General features: G+C 41.7%; 1 protein-coding gene across 8 annotated transcripts in view; it reads left to right on the plus strand.

The window, feature by feature from the left end:
* The window catches only part of NTM (neurotrimin), a 982,933-nt gene that overhangs the window by 528,892 nt on the left and 441,436 nt on the right, over positions 1-12,605 (plus strand). Inside the window, exon 1 of one of the 8 annotated variants that reach the window (XM_032167917.2) lies at positions 10,164-12,258. The exons of the other annotated variants lie outside the window; for them this stretch is intronic. The gene's annotated coding sequence lies outside the window, so the exon portion shown is untranslated. Of the gene's footprint in view, positions 1-10,163; positions 12,259-12,605 lie in introns of those variants that run through there. 8 annotated transcript variants of the gene reach the window in all.

A 12,605-nucleotide genomic window follows, 5' to 3' on the forward strand; every position in this document is an offset into this window, starting at 1 on the left:
AACAAAGACCAATATTCCACAATCCATCCACTTTTTTTGTTTGCTCATATCTCTAAATATTCATCAGTAACATTTGAGACAAAGGAAAGAGATAATTATGAGGGGAGAGTTTTTAAAAGATATTAAAGGTTAACAGAATTCTTGGCATTTGTGTCGTGTCAATTTCCATGTAATTATGCTCAATTCCCAGAATTCAGTGTCAGTTGTGCCTGTTAATGCTTAAAGATGATATCCTTGGAAAATAATTTATAAGATCATTTCTCAAATTTTTCAGATTCAAACCAAGCACCCTGGCTAATAGGCTGATTATTATTAATGTTATTCTTGGGTGGAGAGTGCTACGAGGTCGTAAGTGGGATGTTGGGATCAAAGTGGATTTGTTATGAGAGTGTGGTTAGCTATCTCTCCTAAGAGCAGAATGACTGTGCTTGAAATGTTTATATAACCTGATTTACAAGCCTCTTCTATTTTTGTTTGATAAATAATAAGAATGTGGGAAAGCACCCCAGTTCCCTGGAATATGACTGCCTCTTAGAAGAAGGAAAGGGGTCCAGTGCTGATGTCTGCCTGTGGGGAAGTATGACCAACTGGCCTTGTGGAAAAACATTGAGATGCACAGGCCTAGATATTTTTTACATGTTTATTCATTCATTCATTAATTCTTCTCTCATTTATCATTGAATGTATTTTACCCGTTCTTTGTTGAGATTGAGTGATTATAAATAAGACACTCTCCCCTTTTCTGTTCTCTTGAAATTGTGTACATTCCCTTTGTAGTATTGACTCCAATTGTGATTCATTGATTATCTGTGCAATTATTTCTAACATTCATCTCTTCCAGCAGTCTGTAGCCATGGAGGTTGCATACCAAGGATATGACAGTCCCTGATGTAACACGTCACCTCCCTAGGACATGCTTGTTGAATAAATGTGAGAAGGGTGTTCTCGTCCCAGCCGGGCAATCAAAAATAATCTTTTCAACTAACTTACTCTGATCTTGATTTGGGAGAATATTTCCTAAAGCCAGTCCAGTCTTGGCCTGCCCTGTTTTTCAGTCTCTGGGGCTCTGTGCATTTATGCATCTGTGTCTTCAGGAAATGAAATTGAAAAATGATCTAGTTTCCCCCACCTTCTGTTGAGGCCAGTCCTGTGGAGCACAAAGTCGAGAACTCAGGCTCATGCATTATCTATTGTTTGGGATGATTGCTGTCACAATTCTCTTCCACTAGAGTGAAAAATGAAAAATTCCATGAGAAACCAATTGCTTCCCATCATGCCCTAGAAAGTAGGCTGACACAGGGACGCATTGAGGTGGTGAGAAAGAGCTAAGACTCAGAGTTTAGAGGTGTATGTCGTAATCCAGCTCTTCCAGTTGCTAGAAGTCAAACTTTCGGAATGAGGGAGCCAAGTGAAGTGAAGGATGTGTCCAAGGTAAATTCAGAGGCAATGTACAAAAAACAAGTGAGTGCACAGAGGAGCAGGGGTCCCCATCCCAGTGAAGAGTGAAAGTCGGAGGTCATACATGGAGGAAACAGCCAAGCATGTGAAGGATTGGAAAGCAAGGCAGGCCAACTAACCCTGCCTAAAGGGAACTGTTCTCCTCCTCAGGAGGCATTTCCACAGAAATCATGCACACACTTTTCATAGTATTTTAAAAAAATGCCTTTACCAAGTGTACATAAACCTTCTACAAGGAGTTGTAACATAAGGTATGTGTGTGTATTGCAGGGGTGGGAGAAGGGCGAGATAAGCATAATTCAAGTATCCCCAGTCAGGCAGAAAATGGAATTACTGGGTAGATGGGACCATGACATTAGAAAGGTCACACTGGGTCACATAAATTCAGATGTCCTCGTTACCTGCTTCGGACAATGGCAATTTTACATGAGTCATACTTCAAAGGTTAGGGATATATAGCAGGCGCCTCTAACCTAACAAACAGTATGGGTATATAACACATTAATTTATTCAAACCTTCTCATATCTTATTTAGAGATTATTTTTGTCTGTATAAGTTTTATTCAGACATACTTTTTTTTATCCTTTAACTACTGTCTTGATTTCTTAGGGTTTTTTTATTTTATTTTAGCTAGAGTTTGATCATTAAGTATGTGTTCACTCTATCCTTATACATCGTGAATACCAAATGTCATCATCAATTTCATATTCCTTGTTTGTAGAGATTTGGAAGTCCCTACAAAAAAAAATTATTTCAATTTTTGAATTTTCCCCAGCTGTGCTGGTCACTTAAATACAACAAATATTTATCAAAACCAATTATGTTCCAGGCATTGTCTTAGGTTTCAGGAATGTAACAGAGAAAAAGACAGAAATTAGACCATTACATGTATTCTGAGTGTTATGCGAGGCACTGATGCAGTGAGCAGATGCCAGGTCCAGTGGACTAGCACAGTGAGGCCTTCATGAGCCAGTCAGGACCCAGAAGGGTGAAGACAACTCAGCCCGAGAACATGGGGACTGCATCCTAGGCAGGAAGTGGAACATGCAAAGTCCCTCAATTGAGAAAGAAGAACCTCTGAGGAATTAAAATTGTAATACAATAAAACAAAATCTGACATGGCTCCAAAAGGGAAGAAGAAGTAGTTGCTAAAGCTGAAAATACACAGATGCCACATCCTGAGGGCTCAGAAACCACAGAAAGGATTTGGAGCTTTATTCAAATTGCAGTGTGGAGCCACCAAAGATTTAATCGGGACAGTGACAAGGTCAGATTTCAGGAAATCTTCCTTTCAATGTGGAGATTGAAACAGAGCTGGCAAGAGCAGAAGGAGGACATCCACGTAAGATGAATTTCAGGAATCCAGATAAGAAAATAAGGAGATCTTGGCTTGGACCAGGCAAGGCAGTGGAGGTTGAGAAAGGTGGATGGATGTAAAATATATTTTGGGGGAAGAACACAGGAAAAAGACAGAGAGAAAGAGGGAGAAAGAGAGAGAGATTGGGTAATGAGGGGCAGTGATAAGAGGGAAGAGATTAAAAGTGACTCGATTTCTGACTTCAGCAGTTGGTTGCATGAAGTTTATTATTTGTGAGCTACAATGATAACTACTATAAGCAATACTAGAAGCATTTTTATGGAACAATTTTGAGTAAAAATAACATTTCTTTCTTGTTCCTATTTTTTCTAATACCCTTTTAGTGTTTTTCATAAAAAATGTTTGGGCCAACACTTGTTTTTTGGCAAAAATTCCTGATATCTGCAGAAAGCAATCTATAGTATCATGCTCCAATATGTGTTGCAAGGATCATAGCTTGGGAACTGCTAACCATCACTGATTCCAAGATTACTTTCCTGGGTTGTAAAAGAATAATCAGTAGCAACCATTTGTGGAGTTGGTACTACAGGCCAGGTACTTCACTGGTACTTTACATAAATTATTTCATTTAACCCTCACAGCAAATATAAGAGGTAGGTATTATTCCTTTTTAATAGAGGAGAAAATGAGACTCTGAGAGGTGAGAACATTTTCCAAGGTCAAGCTGGTAATTTGTGGAACTTGGACCTAAAGTCAAAGCCATTAACTCCAGCATTCATGCCCAAACCCTTCCACATCACTGTCTCTTCATCGACTGCCTAGATGCCAGCAACTTACATGCATACTTTATTTTTTCTAAAGTATCTTCCATTATATTTGGCCACTTTTCCACATATCCAAATAACTTTCTGGATTATTTGCAGCTCATCCATGTGAGCTAAAGGTTTAATTACTTAAGGGAACCTAATGTCTTCTGCAAACTTGGGAGAGTTCTCTATGAATTCCCTTTGACAGATCATTAGTAAAAATATTAAATTTGATTTGTCCCAGCAACTGTCCCTTGGGGAATCTAGTATTAATACTTTGCCATATAGAAACATGTCAATCTACCCTTGATTTATATCTTAGCTTTAAGCAACTCTCTGCCTTTGGAAAAAAAAAAAAAGATAGTCTTCTCATTACCCACTTTTCTAAAAGGTATCTGTGATCCTGACACCTTGTCAAAACTGTTGTGAAAGCCAGGGTAGATTATTTCACGTGTTGTGGTTTATTCACATGCACGCTGACAACATTTTCCAAATTCTGCCTCCTCCAGGTTCAAAGCTACCTGAACAGCACATAAGTTCATTCTCCTAAGACACTCACAAGTTGCTCCTTCTTTCTCACGACCTGTAGTACCACTGGTAGTTTTGTGCTAAGCTAGTGAAGGAAAGCATACCAAAGCTTTAGGGAAATCATTTCATTCTGGGAGGTGCGACCCAGGTCAACCGCAGGTTGGGAAAGCAGCACAAGGCTGTGATGCCCCAAGGGCAACCTCAATTACTTTATTTAGAAAGGCCCTGAACTTATGATGGTAATGCATACAGGTGGACCAAGAAGGTGAAAGTCACAGTGATTCACAAGCATACAGAAATGCATTTTATTATTTCTTTGTAAGAGTCAATAAGTTTGTCAGAGTCAATAAAATAGATGCTGTAAATTGAAGTAAAGAAGAAAAAAAGGTGGATAGTTTGGGTATCAGTTTAGCTAGAAATACAAAGAACTTGACTTCTAGGGCAGTACAAATTCAAGCCTTCCACGAACAAACAGTTGAGAGTATGTTTATCTTCTTAAAATGTGTGGGTGCCTTCCCACCACTTCACCCGCTCCTCACTGGTGCTTTGTCCCCTCCATACTACCATTCCTGTCCCAGGGCCTGCTAAGCAAACAGTGAACATTTATAAATCAAACTTGGTGAACTAAACGTTTAGAACCTTAGAGTGAATGATTGTAGTCTCATCCAGTTCCCACTTCCCCAAGGAAAGTTCAGATTCTGTGCAGCCTTGATGCATTGGTTTAAAGTTAACTCAGTTTGAACACTAACCCATCTAATTAGGTGTTTGTTTGAAATCCACGTCTCAGTAGTCAACTGATCTGATGAAACTGGTATGGTGTGTCTGTACATGTTTGGTGTGGAAATGTAAATGGGTTAGAATCCCAGCAAAATAACATCACAGCAGTTCAGCCAGGTCCACATTTCTAATAAAAAATATTGATTGATTTCAGGGATAGCAAAGATCAGTTCTACCCAATTACACTCTTGCTGCCCCTTCTAAAGCAGCGTGACTCAGGAATTATTTCACGGCACTTAGCCTTTTATATACAACTACTATTATAAAATGTTCTTTGTGACACATAAAATTATATGTATGTATATGTATCCGTGTGTGTACAGAATATGCTATGAACATATGCCTAAATGGCTTATTTAAGAAACTCAGGAGAGATTGAGATAAAACACAGCAGAATGAGTCTAAGCCATGAGGTCCAGAAGAAACAAACACTGACAGAAAGGAGAGAGAATCCAAATAAAAAGAAAAGGCAGAAAGAGGTAGATACAGGAAACACAGAAAATATCCCTTACGGAAGAGAAGAAAAAAAAAAATAGGGCCACGGAAAGTTAAAGGACAGACAGTGTGCAACCAGTCCAACAGACCTCTAAAGCTCTTCTAACCTGGATATTCCAATAGTCTAGTCCTGGAAGGAGGGTTTAAATATTCTCTTTATGGCTGTATGCCTAGCATAGACTGTATCTAGACAGCCATGTCCCAGCTAGGCTTTAGGGGAAGATTCCCAAATGGGCAATTAATTTAGATTTAATAGGACAGTTACTGTAAGTTTAAATAAATGCCAGTTAAATATTAACAGCATATTTATTGAAGATTAACGTTGCTGGTTGCATTGTGGGATTTTCTTTTCCTTAAAGAAACCCTTTATCGGAAGACTTTTAATCATCTTGACTCTTCCATCGCTTGCCTCAGATCCAGGGCAGCTCATTAATTACTTTGTACAACAGTTTTCAACATTCTGAAGTGATTACCTAGATGAATGGGAAGAATGGAAGGCCATATTAGAAGGGCTATTTCTGTGCAGGAAGGATTGATGAGTGAATTTGATAAGAGTGTTGAGAAGCATTATAATCCTAGACTATTAGAGTTGGAAATATTCTGGAAGCCATCTCATCCAAACTCCTCACTTAGAAGGCAAGAGGAAGAGAGCAGAGCTATTCCACTGAGCTGGTAAGGGGCAGACTTAGGGCTGGAATTCCAGACCCTGGATCCTAGCCTCTTACTGAGCTGTCACCGTACTCTGAAGTTGTTCCTTTAATTCTGCAAAAGTGCATTAACCCATTTGAGTGAATTAATCATTAGACCTTCTCAGTGACACACAGATCATGAAGATTTTGTTTTTGTTTTTTTTTGACAAACGAGCTAAAAATTCAAAAACAAGGAGTGACTTATCTAAGGTGACAAAATGATGGGCCGAGCTGAAACTAGAACTCAGGTCTTCGGGTTTACAAAATATATTTGCACAAACGTCACCTCCAATACAAAGTACAGTTGGACCCATATGTTATTATGCAAATTCTTATGTCATTAAAATTTACTTTGTCTGCTGTTGTTTTTGGATGGGGAACAAGGAATAAAACCTCTAAAGAAAATGAGGGGAAAAGGTCAAACAGAGACAAAAGTTCTAGGTGATTGTTTAGGGAGAGTGGAGCAAAGGGGTAGAAGTAAGCCAAGTTCCTCTGACAGTGAACTTGGGGTTTTAAACTCCAAATTTGTACTTGATAAAATTGCCATTCCTAGGGCTCTTTCTGTTTGAGAAGCCACTTCCCTACTCTGGCTGGGCTCAGAAACATTAGAACTGGTATCTGTGTGTGCATGTAGATGAATGTCTGCAGGTAACTCTTCCACAGAGGTTATAAGGCCAATCCCTGAATGTAGAAATTAGGAGAGATGAGGCAGGCCCAAGATGTTCTTATCCAGTGATTTGTTTAAGATGGAGACCTGAGCGTGTTGGGCCTTGCATGGTCGAAGAAGCTTTGGATTCAGCCATCAGGCACATGGGAGCAACGAAGGGCTTAAAGGCTCGTGGAAGGAGGTTAGACATTGTGGCTCACTTTATAATGGGATGGAGGTGTCCTGTCTTTTTGTCAGGTGGATTGGCTACTTTTCTGTTGTACTTTCAAAGTTTCCCAGGCTGCTACTGAAAGAGAAAGCTGCCTCGTCTTTTGCAAGCACAGGCTGTTTCCCACAGGCCTAGAGAACAGAGGCCTGACAGTGGGGTGGGAGCTGGGGGCCACGGCTCTTCCTGCTGTGGGTGGTCTAGAGGCTGTGCTACTTCCTCTCTCTGACTACATCTCAGCATGACGTTCCTGCTCTGTCCCCCTTATGCTGTGAACTCTAAGAGCATTCCCAGGGCCTGCACTCAGCAGTCTGCTCCTGGGTTCTCTGCATGAATGTCACCTATAGGCTGACTCAGAATGAAGGAAGCACAGCCAATGGCAGCTCCTTCCAGTCCCAGCGTGAGAAGCCTGGGAGCAGCCAGGCCTGTGCTAAACTCTTTGCAGCTACTCCCTCACCTCATCCTCACAGCAGTACTGAGCAGTAGGTACCAGGAGGACCACTATTTTACAGATTAGATTAGGGCATGTCCCCAAGGCCCCACAGCTAGTAATGGAGAGGGTGAATATTTGACTTCTGGTCTGAGTCTAAAACCCAAGGTCACGGTCCTTCTTATTGGATAAATATGTACTGAATGAATCCATGACTGCAGGAACATACAATGTTGATGGCATTAGAGGTTTTCAGTGAGACACAGAGCACTCCCGAGGTGCCCATCCTTAGTTTGTGTGAGCACCATCTGAGGCTGTCAAGGCAGTTTCTGCTCACACTCCTTTCCGTCTTCGGTCGTGTAGCGTCGGTGCCGTCTTCTGCCATCCATGAGATTCCTGCCCATGCTTGCCCATCCCTTCATCTCCCACTCACTGTTAAGTCCAAGTTAATGTCATTTCCTTAGGGAAAAGTTTCCTGATCTTCCAGACACGATGAGAATCTCCTATCTTGTCTTTTCCATTTTTTTTTTCCCTCACAGCATTCATCACAATTGTATCCACCATTTCATAAAATTCTTTGTTGGATGTCTGTCTCCCCCGCTGGAAGTGCACTTTATGCAGGGGAGGCCCACGTTACTTTTGCCTATGTCTCTCCCATTCATTGCTTTCACTGGCCCTGTTGAGTTGATGAAGGGCTTCCCAATATTTAGAAGTCCTTCAGAGCACCCCACCCCTCCTAATACCCTTTCCAATGAAGCTAGAGAACCAAGATTGTGCCTGGGAATCTGGATAAGTGTAATAAGACAAATCACTTCCCACAGGCTAGGCGGACCTCAGCTTTTTTGTCTCAGCAATGAGAAAGTTCTCAAGGGCTTATGGGGGAGTGCAGGGTGGAGTTCATTTAATTTTCATGAATGTTAATAGATATAAAACCATTGATAAACCCAATAGCACTAGACTACATGCAACTCAAGGGCAGGGGGCATGTCTTTATTTTTGTACCTCTCAACACAGTTCCTGGTACACACAAGGAACTCAAAATCTGCTTGCTGGTTTATTAACTAATTTGAGTTCAACCAAATAATTTGATACCCAAAGTGATTCTGGGCAATCATGGTAAGCTGTCCTCTGTAGGTCTCTCTCTTGGCCACAGATGATGCAGCAGCAGGAGTTACTGTAGTGGTTAGCTCTTAAATATTGTTCTTATCTGACAGGTAGAGTAGAAAGAACCCCGGTGTAGGAGTCAGGAGTTCTGAATTCTAGTCTGGATTGGCCAGTTTATAAACTTTATGCTCCTATGATCAACTCCTCCTCCTTCCTGGGGCTCAATCCTTCACTTAAGAAATGAATGGATTATACTAAAGATCTTCCAAGGTCCCTTCTGAATGTATCATTCTGTGATGTTATGAGTCCAGGGTCTTATTATGACCCAAAACTTAGATAAAAAGGGAAGACTCTGCCCCAAAGACCCCTGGCTCTCAGGCTGTCCCCTTTGGGCACCTGCCTTTCGCTGCATTGGCACTTTGATTTTGGCTTGTTCATCCTGCTCCCCCTGACTTTTCTGTCTACCTCTGATTGTTCTACCCACCATCTCTCTGCTTTATATGTCTCTTATAAAGTTTTATGGATTTAAAGTCCATAGATAGCCTCACCTTTGCCATTCCTTCATATCCTCCTTCTCAATTCTATTTGTGACCTCTTTTCTCTCCCTGGAGCCCTCTTCCCCCTTTTTAAGTTGCCCCTTTGCTCTTTCTGCTGAAATCCTAACATGTTGGACTATAGCCCAGATGAACCACGATTTTATTTTGATCCTGTATTCATAGAGGAGCAAAAAATAGCATATATTTTTCCAGTTCCCAGCCCTTCCCTACTGCCCTAGAGGCATCTCTTTATCCAGATTTACGCCTCCTTTTCTGATTAAATCTTCCAATATCTATTTGATGTCACACCACTCTCTAACTGCCCTGCATTTCCCATCTTCTCGCCTGCACTCCTATGTGAGATCTCCACCAGGAGAGGGGAGCCTTTAGCCTTTTTAGACAAGGAGAAGCAGAGCTGGCATTTGTTAAGCCAGTGCTCCTCTTTTCATCTCTTGTGTGTGTGGAATAGTGACAGCTCTTTAGCTGGCCCCAGCTTGCTCTGGGTAACATGGAGTAAAACAAAAACAACAGCTAATTTCTCTTTCATTGGGAGTTCTTCTCTGTTCCAGCCCTGCTTCAGTGTACAGAGGCCAGGGGTGCCTGAAATCTCCATCTACTGCTCCCTCACCTGCCTGCCAACCGTCCAGAGTCCGCGTGGCAGGCTCTTCTCTCCTCCCTCCTTTGCAGTCTCAGGATTATTAAAGGGAATATGATTGTTTCCTTTTGCTCGGGGAGTGTGTATGTGTGTACATGTTTGTGAGTTTGAAAGGCATTGTCCTATAGATATTTTTATAACCTGAAGCAATTACAGCTGTCAGCACAGAGACAAGCTGTGACAAGTTGATTTATGTGTACAGTATATGTGTACGCAAGAAGGAAGGGAAGAAGGAGACGGAGATGGTGGGAAAGAGGGTGGAGGTGGGCGCTTGTTAGGAATCGGCTTTCAAGGAGGAAGAAAGGAAGTTGTTTCTATAAAGAACACAAATAATGAAATTGCTTTGAATGTCATCCCTTTTCATTAACTCGGATATGCTGGGAAAAATAAAATAAATCCAGCAGTTTTTATGAAGCAGGAGACAGGATATAAGATAAGCCACTAAGTGTTGGTTATATTTAGGGATTAAGGGCTGGGAAGTGAGTTGACATATGATTTTGATCTTCATCTTTTCAAACCACTTCAATAGCCGGTTTGAATAAAATGGATTTTGTCTTGTTAATTATGTGGGCATCTCTGACCTTTCACCACTTTCTAAACTTCTATGTTTGAATAAAGTTTGGATCCCCGCGCCCACGAAGCAGGTATGAGGTTGCAAGTGCCTTTTCTTTGTCCTCCCTGTGAGTTACCTGAGCTTGGCTGGGTTTTCTGCTGCAACTGCTGGATTGCTAAGCTTAGCGCTCTCCCTTCCCGGGCAGAGACAAAGGTGGTTTGATTGTCTTAGATCAACTGCATGCAGACTGGTAGAAACCAAACATCTCAAAGAGCCTGTAAGAAGAATTATTTTCCTGCCCAGACATACTAATGAAGCAATGGCAGGCAAATGTATTAATAAAGCATCTTCCATCTTAAATGGATTTCTAAGTATTTTCCTGTAGAGTTAAACACATATGTAGGCCCCTCGTGAAAGCCTGTTGTTGTCATTATCCACATCCTTAGATGCAAAAACTAATGCTCCTTTGTACCTACCTGAAAATTCGATGCAAGAGCCAGGATTAGCATTTATCATGAAAGGAATCATCCCTGCCATTCTCAGGCCTGTGGGGAAATGACTCCAAAGCTGAGAATGAGCCCCTCTCCTTTCCTCATGACTAGCATTTGTTTCCACTTGCTGTAGTGAGGATGTGTTTAAGTAGAGGGGTTGAGAGGGAGGAGTATGAGGGATGGTTGAAATGAATGGATGAATTATTACAGGTGACCCCTTGGCTTGTGGAGAAGAAGCCCAAATTCAGCAGACTGAAAGTCAGCAAACATACCTCACAGCTTTAATATATCATCGTATGTATCTTAACATGGTGAAGTTATTCAATTTCCTGTTTCCACAATTGCCCATTGGAAAATGGAGACACAATAGAAACTTCCAAGAATGGACTGGTGCTAAAATAGGTTAATTTTTCTCCTTTCCTTTCAAAACTACAAAGCTCTTCTGCTCCCCACAGATGTAATTGTTTATTCCTGATAGTAAAGTCATTTGTTGCAGCCACAAGTTGACAATTGACAGTTTTGGCGTTATATATCAAATGATCCCCAGTGGCCAAAAGTAGCAGATGAGTTTCCCTGAGAATTTAGTATCAGAAAAGTCACCAGAGGAGAGGAGGGAACAATTGGCCCAATGATGAGTTAATGCAAAGTATTGTGAGATATTCACTGTAAAGTCGCTTCACTGTTGCTGGCTGAGCACGTCCTAGTCAACTATGATAACGGAAAGGCACGGCGTCTCAGTCTTTCTTTGTTACCCAGGAGTGTGGTTTCCATTTCTCCAAAGCCTACTTCTGTCCTATCTCTATAAAGTAGTTAGTGTGAGGGAGATTTGACTGGTGAAATGTTTGTGTCCTCTCCAACGTGGTATCTACATGTAAGTGATTGGTACTGCTTGAAGGTTGCCAGGATGAGTATCGTACCAAAGCCCTTATGGTTATGTGACTCAGTTATAATGGTTCAGTCTCTTTGATGCCGGATGGCTTTTTGGAAGTCCATTTTTCTGTTATTTAACAGTTGTGAACAACAACAACAACAAAAAGCTTCCTGGTTGTGTTTGATAGAAAGTCTAGAGGAAAAACAAAGCCACTGTTGCCTCCTCTCTATCCCCAAGGAGAATGTGGGTCAGGGCTGGAGCCCGGCTCTGGGAATCCCTGAGAAGGGAGCATTATTAATGTCACCACCACTGTGCCTGCCGAGCTGCTCTGTGCTTCCCCATTGCACAAGGACCAGGCCCAACCGGGGAAAGGAAATGCAGGCCATTCCCTCAGAGCCGAAGTTAAGGGAGAAATAATAATACAGGCACAGGAGGACCAGCAGCAGCCAGAGAGGAGAAGTGACAGGGACCGAGGCAAATCCAGTCTCTCCCTGGGTTTCAAGAATTTGAGAAACACACCTCTTAAAGATGAAATCAGCTGTGCGAGAGTGTGAGGCCCAGGAAACCTGGGAGTCTGCTGTATAAATACAGCAAGTGGCTCACACTCATCCACCCAAGTGAGCACTTTTGCAGGCCCAGCATCTTTTAATGGCGACAAAACAAGAATAAAGAATGTAAGTGGGCGTCTGAACTTGACCAACATTTTGATGATGTGATTTTTCCAGTTTCGCACACTAAGAGGCTTCTGTGATTTTGGATTTGTTTTATACATGGCAGATCTCTAGAATGGTAGTGTTGAGTCTCTGGGGTTTTGAGCAGCTTTGTGGGGGGCTGCTGGGCGGGTGCTGTACTACTGAATAACTATGAGGTTCTTCTAAAACATCCTCCCAACACTCTGAGTTTACTCTGAATGCTAATGGGATTAATCTGATCATTTTAAAGGTGCATGTATGCATGCTGCAGGGTGTTCCTTTCCCAGTTAATTAGTTTGTGACCCTTATTAAGATGTCTCAAGTCTGGG

Source organism: Hylobates moloch, unplaced genomic scaffold, assembly GCF_009828535.3.
Source record: "Hylobates moloch isolate HMO894 unplaced genomic scaffold, HMol_V3 SCAFFOLD_11, whole genome shotgun sequence".
Classification (NCBI taxonomy): domain Eukaryota; kingdom Metazoa; phylum Chordata; class Mammalia; order Primates; family Hylobatidae; genus Hylobates; species Hylobates moloch.